This window comes from Cottoperca gobio, chromosome 20 (assembly GCF_900634415.1).
Source record: "Cottoperca gobio chromosome 20, fCotGob3.1, whole genome shotgun sequence".
NCBI lineage: Eukaryota > Metazoa > Chordata > Actinopteri > Perciformes > Bovichtidae > Cottoperca > Cottoperca gobio.
Window position 1 is genome coordinate 4,041,698 of NC_041374.1, and position 17,161 is coordinate 4,058,858.

Here is a 17,161-nt window from a genome sequence, read left to right on the forward strand (position 1 = left end):
ACTCACATCACAATACCTTTAAGAAGTACAAGAGGAAAATCCTCCCAAACACACAACTGCCAAACCTCAACCCTAAACTAAGACTTTTTTTTTTTAAGTTGCAGCTCCAATTGAAGATTTAAGATGTTTGAAATCAGCTGCATTTAAATTAGTTTCTAAGCACTAAATTGTGACTGGTAGCCCTGCGATTAACATAAAAGATCACACACGAAATGCAACATGAACATGCTATTGTTGTAGATACAGTACTGGTGGACATTTTTCAGACACATTTGTAAACTCTAAAAACCTTTGAAAAAAATGATTTTTAAAATGTATTTTTAATTTAATATTAGCAAACTCAAATTAGCATAAAAACTGCAACATAAAATGTGTAATTCTAGTGAGTCAATCCTACTCTAGATATAAGGAAATAAATCTAAAAAATATATAAAATACGATTCAATTAGATAAAGATAATTGCGGCTATTTGTTTGATTAAAGACGATTAAAATAGAATAATTATGTGCAAACACAGAGATGATTTACCACTTTCAGGTCTCAGGATTTATGAGTTGGAGCTGCTGCCGGGCAGCACCAGGCAGGTTGAGCCTGCACAGAAACTTTGTCCCCTGCAGCCAGATGTGCTCACAGCAAACCATCGGTCTCAAGAACCAGTTTTACTAGGATTTCATTTGATGAGTTTCCGTTTAGATTTATTAAATGTGCATATTTTCCCGTTGGTCGGTCATATGTTATCTAATAAGCTTTTGGATATGCGGTCTCCAGCAGACTATCGCAGCAGAGAGAATGAAAATGAAAGCATGAAACCACAGCTCCTAAAATATTCCTACAGCACACTAAAAATCTTTTTCATTCACATCGGAAAGCATCTTTCAACGTGATGTTACGATTGAAGACACGTTTTCGAAAACGGTCGTCTAAGGCGCCTTTTTACGCATTTGACGCATTATAACTTGGACATTGAACACGACAAAAAAAAGAAAAAACAGCACAGACACACGTTTCAAGTCAGGAGATAATTACCCAAATCCATGTCGCGGGGCAGAGCGCACATTTCGCCGCAAACGGAGGATGCTGTGTGCTGTATTCCAGAGAGCATGGTTAACCACTGACGCCCGCCGCAGCTCCAAGAAGCGTTTGTGCGTCCCGGCTGCCCACTCAGTCCGCTTCTCCAAAAGTTCCCCTGCGAGGGTCCCATGCGTCCCCCAGCGCCAACAAAAGACCGCGGCTTCAACACGAAGATGAAGAAAAAAGAAAAAAAGGGAGAGTCGGAGAGAATAAGAAAAGGGAGAAGAATGTGGGATATGCCCGCCTGATTTTCCGAGCCTCGGAAGAATGTGCAGAAGCCCCACTAGTGAGTCCTTTCAGCGCCTCTGTGCCAATGAAAAGAGATGGGGAGGTGGTGGGGTTGGGTTTTTTGCGATCATTTAGTTAAGGCTGAGCCCCTCCTTATATTCAGCAGCTCAGGAGTCCCCGTCCATTGCACATGTCATATCCACTGGTTGCTATAGCGATGCCTCCACATGTTGTCGACAGTGAATGTTCAAGGAGCGATGCCTGGCTAATAGGCTTGCGGGCCGAGGGGCGATATGAATGGACATAGGGCTAGACACTCATTTGTTGAGCTACTAGGGGTCTCTGTGTTTGGTGTGTGAATTGCTGTTTTCTCAGGCTCTCCTTTTCCTCTGCTCCCTCTCCCAGGGATTCAGTTATGTGAGCAGAATAAGGGAGATGGGGCAGTCTATTCTTCAAAGTAGGCTTTTGCATTCAAAGCTGAAGTGAGCACTATAATAAGAGGCTACCACACAGTACAGTAGTTGTAAACTATATGAATGCTGCATGGGACATTGGGCGCAGTGTGAAAAATGCTCAGCCTAAAGTAAAGTGTGTATAATTGTGCTAAGTCTTTTCTCTAAGTCTCTCTAAGATCTGGTGGAATAAAGAAAAAAGGGAAAGGAAAATTGCAAGTTTAACAAGTTTTAAAGATAAAATTCACCAAAAATTTATCCTAATTAGCAATCAGTCTGAAAAAAAAAAAAAAAGATCCAATGGGGAGCAACAGCTGCACTTAGCAGGGAGAGAGAGAGAAAGGGGGATTATGGAGAGCACAGGGAGAGAAAAGGAGAAAGAAAAAGAAAAGGGGCGGTGAAGAGAGGAGAACGGGGGTCCTGTCAAATGCAGATGACGAGTCTTGGGGAGGGGGGCTGTGTGACGGGGGGCTCTCCAGTTTATTTTTTCCATTCAGAGAGCACCCCCTCCTCTTCTCTATTGTCCCTCTGTGTGACAGCTGGAGTTGGCAATGTGAAGGGGAGAACAAAAACGAGCTTGCTGTCCAGCCTGGGTCCGTGGCCGCATCGGACGCCACCCCACCTTCAAAAAAGCAGAACCAACCAGGCGGCTCGCAGGGACACAATCTGAAGCAGAACACACTCAAACTGACTCAACTATTTTTTTTTTGCGTCCCCAAAACTCTTAAATACGAGAACATGTGTATGATAATGCTGCAAAATTGAAATGATCGGTACGTTTAGTTATTTTTAATGCTTTATTTGATCCTTAAGAAATACTAATGTTCTCTCCTTGGATGTCGTGGACTGACACTTTTCACACATTCAGTTTGTCGTTTGCCAGAGGGCACAAAAATGGTGCGACCAACGTCTGCGAGGCAAATTTGTATCTTGCAGCATTCAGTTTGAATAAAGGAAAGAATCGGCTGCAGTGCTCGCTGTTGCACGAATGCAAGATGGATGCAGGAGTAACGCATGGTGGAAGACTTTTATCATGAATACCAGTGGGTGGTTTTATTTTTGGAAAGAAAGAAATAGTGGCCCCCGAAGATAATCCCAAGAATATCAGTCTCTACATTAAGTCGACCCTGGCTCATATCTGTCCTGTTCTGTTCTCTGGTGAACTGGAAGAGAGCCCTGTTCACATGAGATAACCTGGTCACCCCACCTGTCAGCCCTCTAAAGCCACACTCATCCAAACAAGGGTATTCCCCCGATACCGCAGTGGAGGAAAAAGAAAGAAAGAAAATGTCTACCAAGAACAAGACACCATCTTAGACTTGCTCTTTGAAGGAAAGCCTGACTGTTGCACCTGTTGTATTTCCTTCACTTGAACTCTGCGTAAATGGACACATTTGCGACACATTTCCGTCACTACTACGCACTACACAGTATGATTTCACAACTCATGTCACATGCTCCAGCGAGGCCAGCGTTAATGGTTATCACACCAAGAAGGTTTGACGTGCATCGATTCATTCTCACCCACAAAAAAAAAAGAAGAAGTTAAAAGCAGTCACATTCTGGAACATACCGAGGTCACTCTTATGGTCACTGGCGATATGCGTAGATGCTGTCATGCCTGTGTGTTCCTCCAGTAAGTACATCCTCAGGGTAACACATGTTCGAACAGTCAGTGTGAGTCCTGCAAAGGCTTATATGTCCTCTGTTTGCCTCCATGACACATTTTTAATAACAAAGATGGAAAATGGGCGAGCGTGTTTAAACAACGGAAGAAAGAGGTATGCGGCACTTCACCATGTCGCTGTGAGAGGGGGGGGGATGAGGAATGTTAAACAAATGTCATGATCAAGTGCACTACCTGAGCTGGCGGAGCAGAGACACATGTGAGTTGAGAAAAGCGGTAAAGAGACAATAACGTCCCTAAATATTTGCTTGCACATACAGGCTGCACAATTTTGAACATATTAACATGTCTGTCCCTGTGTGTGCAATCAGAATATACATGCGTAGGTGTATATATATATACACACAATAATAGATCTTCCTTGGAAAATACACATCCAGAAAACACAGAGTGTGTATACCTGCAAGGACACCTTAGCCTGGACACAGAAAAGTCAAAGAAATTGTAATATATTTGAGCAAACAGAAGCCCAGCAGCACACTGAGCCGGTGGACCACATACCAATCACACTATAACGATATCAGTGAGAGGCTAATGCTGTTTACACTGCTTGCTGTACAAGAAACAACAGCTGCAATGTGTACCTGCAGACCCAACTAACGTGCGATATCCTTACAACAAAAATAGTTGGGATTTCTGCTCGGCTCTTTGAAAATGTGGTGCAATAAATTATTCATAATAATATCTGAGCAAGACCGTTGCTGCAGCTCCATTTGGGAAGGTGTTGGAGGATTAGATTCAAACTGAAATGTATGCAAAACAAAACACATTTGGGGTGTTTTAGGGGGAAACTTGAGATCCAGCAGCTGTTATTGTTAAGTTGAAGTGTTATTAGAAGATGTGTATGAGAGTAAAGGATTTACCCTAATCTGGGTTTTTACTCGTTAGCTTTAAATGTTGTATTTCCATGCTTATCTTTAACATTTGTAATGAAACAACGCTCTCATATAGGCAGAAGCTTGTTTTGAAAGTCTGTCTATGTGGATTCACAGTGCAGTTATGTAATTCTGGTATATTTTTTAATTGGTACACTGCATTTTGATTTTGCCTGCCAGTCATAAAATAACACTTATACTAAAAGGTGACGACTTGCTCTCTTATATAAACTCCCTTTTAAACATCACTTAAGGTGCAGAAACTTAACAGCGAGGTGAACGTTTGTGATGCATTGTGTCTCGGTGAGAGAGGAACACCATGTTTCCTAATGGATGATGTTCAAAGACACAAAAAGGTCCCATTTCTGGGTTTTACTTGAAACATTTGAATTGCTGTGTCTCATGCTCATCACTTACTCAGAGAGGAACCATTCAAAGCCTGTGTATGTCAGCCATGTCATTCTGGTATTTTCCCCAGATGGGCTTGTTCAAATAGGCCTCATTCTTATGTGAATCCCAGCCCAGGCATTGCCCATGCCAAGTAGTTCAAAGCAGTAAACATCAAGGTAAATGCTATGCCTGTCATCTCGCCTATATTTAAAGCAAAGAGGCAAACCCACACACATGCACAACAATGCGCACTTCAAAAAGACAGCGATGTAGCGTCATAGCCTGGAGTAGAAAATCACACCATATCTGTAAAATGATAGAAAATGTTGTCGTAATCTATGAGGATGACAACAAAGTGATACATATATAGAGCTCATTTTAATTGCTTTACATGTAGCCTACAGAATGAAGTCTACTGAAGTTTTACTGATGATTTATGATTTATAGGAAAGCAAAAAACAGGCAAAATGTTATGGACCAAACTGATCTGGTCAGCCAAAGCCTTTTTCTGTTTAATTTACTGTTAGCTAAATCCCTCTTCCTACACCTGTCAAACTTTACGTTCTCAAACAGGATAGTTTGCTTACGATGGGACAAATGTATCAGACAGAGGCAGATGACTCATTTCTAGCCGGCGGCCGTCAATTTAGTAGCTGAAATGACAACTGTCGCTAACAGAGTTTATCCGCTGTAGCTAGCTAGCTAGCTTGCTAATTAAGCTAACATTAGATCTGCTGACTCATTTTAAAACAAAAAGCCGGTATAAGAAGTCCTACATATTCGTGAACAGGGCTTTGTTTTAACGTAACCTCTAACCGGCCAACATAATAAAACGTTAGATAATGATGTGTTTTTTGCCGTACTTTAGATAGTAAGCAAGCTAGCCGGACCTTTTAAAGATTATAGCTTAAAAGGTTCAATGTGTAATTCTGAGCCACCTGCTCCAAAGAAATAGGGAGCAGTATTTCACTACTAAACTCCATACAATCTCTAACGTGCATATTTTAGTTGTAGTAGTTTGGCATATTTATTGTTCTATTGTAGTCTTTACATTGTGTATTGCTTTTACTCCTGTGTAATGCCAGTCAGTGGGCAAGAATACCAAAATTCAACCAAACTGCTGAAACTGCTGAGTTGATTTACTTTTTTCTTAATTTGTTTTAGGTGCAGGCTTAATTCCCAACTGCTTTTAGCTGACAGTAAAGATTATTTCTACCTGCAGCTGTGTCTACAATAGCAATATGTCTGACAAGAACAATGTTCATGTTTGCTAACGAACCAGCCAAAAGTAATTAAACTATGTTAGAAAATGGTGCTCACACCTAAAAAATGAAAGTAAAATCAACTCAGTGTCAGTGAAGATGTTTGCACTTTGGTCTGAGACAGAGCAAATTACAGTTCACATTTGCATTATTAAACAAAGACAAGAATAATTTTCAAGGTGTAATTAGTTTTTGAGGAAGAACATTATGAAACTGTAGATGAAAAGTCATTAGACACCAAATAAAATGGTCAGGTCCGGAATGTGATCCGAGCTTGCTTAAACAACCCAATCACGACAGGTAATTGAAGGTAATACTTCATTTTATTGTGCGAAAAGATAAAAGAACCGCCAGTAAAAATCTCATTCAAAAATAGTGAGGAAAACACCAAGGTTTTAATTGTTTTGTTTGAATAGAATCCACACTGCTTTTAGACTATTATGTTCTCTGCTGGATTTTTTTTTTTTTATCTTAGGGAGAGATAAAACTGCAATTAATTTTGAAAGGGGGGAAAACAGTGAGACAATACATCAAGTCACACATGAGTGGTGGCAGGCAGGGATATGTGGGCTGCTGAGGAATAACAGAGGTAGTCAAAGGTAGCATTCATAATTGAAACCCCAGTCACAAGAGACTTAGTGGGCTGGGAGACTCTGATACTGAGACTGACAGTACAGGGACAAAGAGAAGTGCTCAGAGGAGAGCGCAGAGTGACTTCATGGGTTCAATAGGACGGGGTCCTCTCCACACCTGGGTCCACATCTGAAATCTTCTGAAACACAGTTTTTCTCTGTGGCTGTTTGAACTTAACACAGGGGTGCAGAATTTGATTGTCCAAAGAGTTAAAATGGATTAAAAAAACGTAGAAGTTCTGCTGTTTGGGATTAAACTCAGGTTGTGTTGGATGAGTGCTTTTTCCAGTGCTCCCTCCAGGCAGCCGGATAAGTGTGCTGCCTTAACTGAATTAAGTAACTTGACTATCACACTTCAGGATGTCAGCCTGATAATGGCTTGATTCAAGAGACATGGGGTGTCTGGAACAAAAATTACAATTAGACAAGACAATTAGCCAATTTATCTCATGTAGTGGAAGATAATCTATTGCAACCTTAAAGGAAATACAAGCATGTCCACATTTATTTCTCCAGATGGGTCTCCATTTGTGTGAACTCTAATGTCAGATGTGTGCTTAAAAAATAATCAAATTGAGCACTTCTCAAGGACTGTTGAATTGCTGTTGAAGATGGCATCTCCAGCAAATGCTAGCACACTCCATGAGACCTCTGTCCTGTTTGTTTAATAGTGACCGTGGCCGATACAGGAGCTTGAAAGTCATGATGGGACAAGACACAATCTACTCTAAACAACTGCAAACAAGAAGCCTAAAGAGCTTCTGTGGAAAAACACAACTATTGGTCAGTTACAGTGTAAAGTGTACTGATCCATGTTTGGTAATCAAAAATGTTTTATGATCACATTTCTGCCATTTTGCCTCCCCAGAGATTAGGAGATACAAATTCTTCGAGTTTAGACTAAATGCAAATATACCTTTTCTGATCACACTCGATTACCTTTATTGGACAACCAACGGCACGTGCCTCTACGTGCACCTGGGTGTTACTGGACTTGCAGCATATTGAGGCCACCTGTCTGAGCATACGCCCCGTTGATCAGCTACAGCTCGTGTAAGTGAAGATATACATGTAGAACCACAGGAGGCAGCGCGTGATAGGCTAAGGGTCGTATCCCTGTAAATGCACACAGCTACAGCCTCATAAATTCTCATCAGTGTCTCCATTAAACATTTTCCCTTGTTATCACCATGACAACGCCGGCCCAGCGTGCGCCCGTGGGGAGAGGCGTGTGTGCGTGTGTAACCCCAGAGGTTGCTTAGGGGGTAACTTGGCAACACCCCATACCTCTCCTCCAGACTCACTCTTACTGTAGGGATGAGGGGGGGGGGGGGATTGTGGGGTGGCAGGCGGCCAGGAAGGCTCGATCTGGACTGGAGGCAAGCGCTCTGATTTCTCTCTTTAATTACTGCAAATCGGAGGAGCCACAGTCCATGCTAATGAAGCCACACCAATCAGCTGGGGGAGAGTCAGGGGCCTCGCGTTGCAAAACAATCCTCTGCATGAACAGAGCTGACACTCTGCCTGGCCAGTGCCGCAGCCTCCCTGCATGTCTCACTGTCTGTCTGTCTCATAGCTCCTGCAGATTTATAAGAGTAGTCTGCCCCCGAGCCAAACCAAGCAGCGCTGCTCGTCGAAAGAAACCTCTGTGAATCCCTAATGAGGCTGCTGCCACAGCTGTTTGCCGCTCACATCTCCCATCGCTTCACACCACAACCTCTGACAAATACAAATACAAAGTACAGCTGATCAGAAACTCCGAAGGAAGAATTAATTATGATTCATGTCAAGATTTTGATCGCTCTGTAACGTAATAATACATTGACGGCTCATTATTGTAAATGCATATAATCAATCTAGCCTATTTTCACCAACAAACATAATTACACTGTATGTCTTTTCTCCCTCCTTCTTCAAAGTGAATAATGTAATGAGTGGTGACTGACATGTGATTGCATGTGTTCATGGACCTGGATAGCAAAGATACTTTTGTCTTTTGTTGTTTCCAACAATGAAATGTAATTCCTTCTATTAGTTCTTGATGTTGATGAAAAATGACACATTTTATGTTCTTTTTTTCGCACAAAATTATACAGATAAGCCAAGAAGTGGGAGTCGTTTAGTGTGTTGAGTCAATCCATGTTCCAGATTAAATGTGCATAAATATGTAAGTTTTAGTCATTACCGTTGTTGTGTGTGTTCTTAAGCTGCAGACATGTAACGCTGCTCTGGTTTAAAGAATTCAGGTTTGGTGTACTGGTAGCAGCTTCTGTTTGTGAGCAGGTAATCCTATTTTTATACAGTGTACCAGCACCCCGTCGGGTGTTAGCTGCATCTGTGTATTTGCCGCTAACACTCAACATGATGAGCATGTTTGTGAATGTAAATAGGCATGTTAGCAACCACGTACACATGGACATGACTGTGATATGTAAAGCAAAAATCCCTTCACAGTAGGACGCCTCTCAAGTTCACAGATCCAGATCACATGTTTGATCTTTGATGCTTTTTTTTTTTTTACATGTGCGCCACTTTTTCAACGATTGCATCATATAATAGGATGAAAGACAACATATATTGCAGCAAACACATTAAAGACATGTCTTCAGTTCGTGGCTAAAGGGCCTAATTAGTCTTATTGATGGATATTAGACTAAATTAAATAGCAAGTACAGATCCAGGTAAAGAAAAAACCCACAGTTATAGTTAATATATTGTTGCTCCCCAGAGAAAAGCACGTCTCTCCAAATGTGGTTATTCTTAACTGAAAGGATAAGAAAACGAGGCAAAATGTGTATAACACAGTGAATATATACTAACTTATATACAAGAGGGGATCTGATATGCGAGTAGCCATTTCAACTGAAATCTTATAACGGGTATAATATAAAGAATATTTGTCATTTAAATATTCATTGCCACGCCTAAATATTGCCAGGCCACTACAGCAAAGCATCGTCTCAAGCAGTAAACAAAACTCTTAGCTGCTGTAAAGCCACTTAGAAGCAGAGTGGTCTAGTTTTACTCCATACTTTGTACCCACTGATGGAAGATATTCATACACCCTCCCTAAGTCAAGGTCATCATATAAAAGACCATAACAGCTCATCAAGCAATTTAGTTGACCTTGCCATGCAGAAAGTAAGTAGCAGTTACAGCAGGATTCACAATTACAGTCAATTTAAGTCAATAAAAGATGATACGACAGTTGATTACATTTAATTTTCTGAGCGCAAAGTGGTTTCCGTATTTTGCGCTCACTGAGCAATAATTAATATGCTTCACAAAATGTAGTGTTTGCTAACAAGACAGCTCTGACTAATTTATAAATTATGATGAACATATGTATAGTATAGTATATAGTATATCAGTATATTCACACCTATCACAATGATGCTTAGGATTGCTACAACCTGTCCTGTCCTATAAGATTATCATTTCTGGAAATACTTTGTCGATTTCAGCTGGAAAATCTGCCCAACACCCCGAACAACAACTGAACCCGACGGATACTCTGGGCTGAATGTACCCGAACAAATACTTCTGCCCTCATTTTGTTGTGATGTTAAAAAGATTACCATTGGCCAACGGTTAGCCTGCAGCAACTGCTTTTCCTGCTGCTATCCATGCTAAGGTGCCAGATGCGTTAGGCAAGTAGCCGCATGATAAATGGCAGAAGGTGAGAGCTCTGTGGCTGGGACCGGGAGCACCCTGCCCCTGCATCCCGTTGCCAGTCCCTTGGCATGCAGCTTGTCAAGCCAAATGGCAGCCACATCCCCCTTCAACGCTGACATTTAAAACCTCTGCCATGCTATCCAGCTGTGGACACCGCAGGTCCGACCCCCCACCCCCCAACCCCAGGCACTCAGCCCTCAACCCCACTGCTGCTGCTGCTGCTGCTGCCAGACACCAGTAGACACATTTCCATATACAGCCTTTTGTTCAAACAAGTGTGGCATTGTTTACAAAGGAAATTACCGTATGCTTTAAAAATGGGGTCAGATAACTCGTATCTATCAATAATAGAGAAAAGCAGATGTATCGTACGAGTCAAACACTTCTTACAAGTCAAAACTCAAGAATCAAACATCGTGTCATAATCTCTGCTATCAGTTAACCGTTAGCTAAACTTGGACTATGTCAGAGTTAGCGGCTAACGTTAGCGGCTAACGTTAGCGGCTCTCTCCTGTTCTTTATGCGATTTAAGATGTTTACACGCAACCAACCCTTATACGCCTTAGCTGAGCCCAAAACAAACTCATCCAAAAAGCCTTTTCTCTTGTAGCGTTGTAACATGAATAATAAAACATAAATCAAACCTCTATCTTGCTGGTCAAAGTACATAATCTAAAAAGCAAAACATGAAATAGAATGAAATAACAGTGCTAACAATGCTGTTTCTTTAATACCATCTTCTACATGGATCATATGGTGAGAATGCTAACATTGTGCCTCATACATGGAGCTTTAGCCTCGGACTGTTAGCATGATATGTAGTCATTTCCTTTCAATTACCTCATTAAGCTAATTTTAGCTTAATTATCTGGCTAGCTACAGCTGACAAAAATCAAGCTGGCTATAAATGTCCCAGTCAGATCCAGTAGCAGTCTAGCAAGTACTACTAGAACAGCGCACAGAAATCATAAGCTGTCCTCCACCGGGGAGAGTTGAGTTCAATGATCACCACATAGGGAATTTACTGAGGCGAAGATGGAAGGGAAGCAGTGGGGTGTCCAGTCATTCTGGCTGCAGTTGCCAGTGTCATCATTTCTTCTTAAAATATGCCAAGCAGGTCAACTTGCAACCACAAGGATATCATTGAAGCTATTAAGCCTGCTTTAAGAGGAAGTATCCAAAAGTGGAATTTAGTTTCATCTGTGGTTCTCTGCACTACAGATGGCAGCTGAACTCCATACAGACAAAAGCAACCTGGAACCTGAAGACGTCCAAGCTTTGAGGAAACAGTGCTCACCACTGAAAAGAATAAATGTTTGGGAGCACTGATGACAGATAGATAATATCTAACAGTGCAAGAGATTTCATCTCAAGATTTTTGCTTTAATTTGATCTAAAACTCAGCACCTCCAACTTGAGCTTGTTTTATTTTTCCAATAAAAGATGAGTACACCAGAAATAAAGTATCCTATTTAATTCCTAACAGAGTGGAGGAATTGCCCTTCAGTAAAAATGCCACCGTCAACTATACACAGAGAGTGTACCTCTCTTTAACAAAGGCAGCGGAACATAAAAGAAGCAAAAAGGTAGGAGAGTAAACATTTTACATTCTGACACTCATTAAAAACAGACAAGTTCACCAGTAGCCGGGGGAAAGCACATGTCATGGTATATGGAAAAGGCAAATACCAAACTGCATGGCATGGTATCAAAGGCATTTCTGCAGTCCAAAGGTCAGGTGATGGTAAAAGGTTGCTGAGAAACGGAGCTGCTGGACGGTCTTTCATCAGTGGGAGGCAGCTGGAGTCTCCAAAGAGGCAGTGTTACTCAGGGCTGCAGGCACAGTGGGGCTGCTCCAATATGACATTTCACATCCAGATCTGCCACAGTAATGGCATTTTAGGCACTTTTAAAACAGCCAGATTGGCCTTCCTGCACTGTTGAAAATTTTATAGGCTGCAATCTTTTCATTGTTTGGGTTTATTACAGTGTCTGAAGGAGATTGAGTAGGTTGTCAATGTGCAAAAAGGCAATTGAGGGCCAATATCAAATTGATTTGCTGATACAAATACACACATACAGTACACTTATACGCACTATACAACACAAGGATGGGTATACAAATATTCTCTGCTGTGCAACCAACCCACTCAGTCACTTACTGAGGAGCCAAATACACACTTAACTGAGAATATTAACATAAAAATGTTTGTTTTTTTCATCTTGTGATTCTTAAAAAAAAACACAGCTTGAAAAACCAGCATGGGGAAATATGTTTTGAAGTAAAGCATATACCCATGCCGTTTCAAGATCAATTTGTACAACTCTTATCATACTTATTTATTTATTTCAGGCTGTGTATCTGTCTCTTCTCTCTGGTAGGAAATGGTCAGTGTGGTTTTCCTTTGAAGTCCCCTCTGAAATGATTTGTCCCATTCGCTCGGAGGAATTGCATTCGCTGATGGTTGCACATGGTATTTGTTGTTAAGTGCTATATGCTTCAAAATGCAGGCTTTGTTAGATTAAAGGAAAGCAAAATGCACTGATATGTCCTGACAACCAATGCACATGATATGAAAAATGGGGAAATACATATTTATGTGTTCCACCAAAACAAAATGCAAATTTAAAGTGATCATCCCTGAGCCAGAAGTTATTGCATCCTATTGAGTGCATTAAGGGTGACTGTACAAATGTAGTTTTCGTTGCTCAAGTTTTTTTTTAAACAGAAAAACGACACACGAGGATAAGGTGAAGGGACAATCAACCCAAGGTACATTATGTAAAATGTCCATTTGTAACAGAAGCAGGGACAAACACTGACACCAATATCTAAGCAAGACTTTACAGGCATTGTTGTGGCTCGGCTGGATGCATTTGCTTGTACTTACTGAGCTAAATGCTAACGTTAGTGTCAGAGATGTCTTATAGAAACTGGATACCAGACCCAAAAATGGCGCCTATTCAATCCAATGAAAATTGCTCACCTGGCGCATAAAAAACAAAAAGGGTTTATAGCTTCAGGGTTTACTTCCTGGTTATGCGGGTCCCTGAATATGCGCAGTGCGAGGTCCCGCTCGGCCCAAAGACTTTACATCGTGGTGATGTCACAGCTTTAATTTAAAAAACAAATATAAAACCTCCATGGATAAAAAATGCATATAAAAAGAGTCATAATTGACCTTGTTTGCTGTTCGAGGTGTCCAGTCAACAGTTTTACAGACCTCTCTTTTATTATGGAGTGGAAATTGCTTTTTGGGCCGCAGGTGGATTTCCACTGCAATACCGCGAGTGACCACTGGGCTAAGTTTGAAGCTTAGCAGCTGTGCTGTAACCAGGTCTTATAATACATCCATGGTGAGTGTGCTAACATGCTCATAATGACATTGCTATCATGCCTAAGTTTAGCAGGTAGAATGTTAACCACGTTCACCATCTTCGTCGAGCGTATTAGCATGCTAGCATTTGCTAATTAGTACAGCTGAGTATGATGGGAATGTCATTCGTTTCGCAGGTATTTGGTCATAAACAAAAGAACTGACTTCATTTTTAGCTGGAGGAAAAGGGGTTAACGAAAGTTACATGCCTGGCATACATTTCTGCCAATCCATCGTGTAAATGTTGAGATATTTTAGTCTGGACTAATTGACATTACAGAACAGAAAGAAGCACCAATAAAACCCCGGGTCTTAAACATATATACAAGCTCATCATGTAGATGGTTTATAGAAAGATAGTCGTCCATTAAGAGTAAATATTCTCACTGTACACTCGTTAGCTGCTGTAATAATACTGAAAACCAGATGCACTGTAGTATTTTCTTTAAAGGAAGCAAGTCAGAACATTTTCAAATAGATGTGCCCTTGCATTAATTATGGCACATCATATTGGAAAGAAAGCCTTCAAATCCGCTGTGAGGGGCCATCACTACATGTGACCTTTCTCTGAGATGAGTTTTGCCTCTGTGCCTCTGCACTTAGTTCTTTCATTAGAAATATAACAATGGGAGTTTTTGAACATCATAAGATGATGGCATTCTCCAGCAGTTCCTCTCGATTGACACATAACAGGATGATAAACTAATATTAATTTCCCCTGCATCTACTTCCGTTATGTAACTAGAGCAGAGAGCAAATGGAAAAGACACAAGGATGCAAAAATAGCTCAAATACATTCTTAAGCCCTATAAATACCAACAGTATGCATTAAAGACCTGTAGCCACACAGACGTAGTAGTAATACTGTACACATTTACTGTACATGCATACACACATGCACGGTGCAGAGACTCCCTGCCACATATGATTTACATTTAGTGGTTGAATAATCAGTTGACATGTAGCTCAGGGAATTATTTGCTTAATGAGAGCCTCTTCATATGAGCATTTTGCTGGAGTTATCTCGAATATGAGACCGCTGTCAAAATGCCAATGAATCTCAATTTAACTACCAACTTAATCACACAGGGCAGGCCGAATGTGGAGGTTTGTGCATCCGTATTGCAGTGGATGTGGAAATATATTACCGTTAGTTCTTTACAGATGTGCAGTTTAGTCATTAGGCAGTGCAACTGTTCAAAGCATTTGTAGATCATTAACACTTTGATTAGAGGTTAAATATCCCCTCACAAGCACTTTGTTTTCAGGACACTAGAAGCTATTTGTTATGTTGAGATGTTTTATATTTCTATCCTTTGGCCTCACTTACATGACGAGGGTTTCAGAACACTCTGCGTGTCTTTCTCTGACCATAGCGTTCGTTTGCAAAAAGCATCCGACCGTCATGCCCCTCCCTTTCAAAACATATCTTTCTGAGCCTCCCTTTTATTCCCTCTCCATGCGCCCCACTGCTACCGGCCATGCTGTGCCTATGACTGCCAGCGAAAGCAACTCTTCTGGTCGCTGTCTCCAGCATGGAGGGGGGGTTGACTCCCCGACCCCCCCCTGCTGCACGGAAGAAGATACGAGGAGGCGGTGAAGGATGCACGGTCACAGAGCTTTGTGCCGTTTTAGGAACGATGCTAACAACCTTGCTGCAAAGAGGCCACACCAACCATGCATTTCTTTCCACTTCACTTCTTGTTCCGCCCCCACCTCGCCGTTTTTCACACATTTACAGGACTCACAAATTGCTGTGAGAGGACCTCCATTTGCCTTTCGGGTTTCCACAAGAGTGCAGCTCCCACTTGGGAAACAGCTGTTAATGAGAACCATGCCCCACACACACATACATACATTATTTAGGAAAAACTATTAATTTTTCTGTTGTCTTCTCGTCTTTACGAAGCCGACTCCCCCGTGCGATCCATAAAGGAGTAGATATTGCTCGGCCTATTGATTGATGTCTCCTTCCCCCCACTTTGACATTTGCTTATCCTCGTCCGCATCTACCGCTATTGACGTTCGCTCTATCTGGACATCTTTCTAAGCTGTTTTGTCATTTGTCACCTCTTAAATAAAAATGGAGGAGGGGGGGAGGGGGGGAAGGTGTCAGTGATAAGACTTAATGATAGCAGCCACATTGATGGTTTTATACAAGCGTGTGGAAAGAATACTGTCTGTGGAAATCATTGTACTGCTGCTTTGCTTAATTTCCCGCTCTATACCTCTTATGGATCCACTGAGCAATTTTACAAAACACATTTCCATTTTCACCACTAATAAGCAGGATAAAGACCTATTCTGCAACCTCCGGCATGCATTCAATCAGAACTGTGGTCAATTTACTGCAAATTTATTGAGAGCCGGCTTTTGGTTTAACACCTTTTAAACTAATGTATTTGAAGAGCCCACTCCACTGGCTCTCCTGTCAAAAGCTACTATTTTACCTGACTAACCCTTAACGCTCCACTTCTTGGATACACACTGGTGTGATCACACACATCCACATTAGAGCTGTTGATAATAAAACACTCTCCGAGTGAGTTTTCAGAGTTAATACTTTGCCAACTCTTTATTTGTAGTACAGTAAATGCCGCGTTTCCTCGACATGCATTTCTACAAACACCGTCTGGCGTAGATTTTCTCCCCATGAGGTGGAAGCCGGATTCTTCCTTTCCTCCCTCCCTCTTTTCCATCCATCCCTCCCTCACCCTGGCTCCTGCAGAGAGGCTATTATTGCAGCTAATTATCTACAAATAGGCCCAATATGACAAACACAGCCCTGTACCAGTCCTGGCTAAGCGCAGGAATCAGTGTGAGTGGGAATAAAAGAATGAAAAGGAGGCGAGGAGAGGCAGACAAAGAACAGGACAAAAGTCACAGTGAAGAAAAAAAGAAAAAAATGTGAATCAGAGATAATTGAGAAGATCGTGATAAAGACACAACGTGGAATAAGATGAGAGAAAATGTGGAGCTAAAAAAAGATATATAAGTGGGAGGCAGATGGGCAAAGAAAGGCAGTGACACCAAAAGGGAGACAGCATAAGAGGGACTAACACGGGAAAATGATCTTGTCTATACAGTGTGTGACGGTTGTTGCCATTGGCAACTGTCCTGCCATGCACAGGCCACATCCATTTAGCTCCCAGCATGCCTCATGATCAGGGCTGCTCAAGGGTCTAAGGCTGTCTGTCTCATTTCCATAGAGAAACTCATTTACCAGGCGAGCATGGAGGGCTATGACGCATCAATGGGTGCTTGATTAGATCCTTACCCCTGATACATATGAATATTTATCAGTGTTCAATGAAAACACATTTACTCTCCTTTCATCTGGATCATCCTGAGTGTCCTCCTGCTCTCCTCTTAATTCTTTCCAATGAATATGTCAGAGGAGCATCAGGGCTGCCGACAAAGTGTCAGCACTCAAGATAATCTGGTTATTGTCGCTCTGCTGTGATGATCAACACTTACTTTAAGTTTCAAAAAATGCACCAGCCTTTTGTCTT

The 17,161-nt window shown here is 41.5% G+C and overlaps 1 protein-coding gene across 1 annotated transcript in view; it reads right to left on the reverse strand.

The window, feature by feature from the left end:
* The window catches only part of ptprn2 (protein tyrosine phosphatase receptor type N2), a 102,535-nt gene that overhangs the window by 25,162 nt on the left and 60,212 nt on the right, over window positions 1-17,161 (reverse strand). The gene's annotated exons all lie outside the window — the stretch shown is intronic.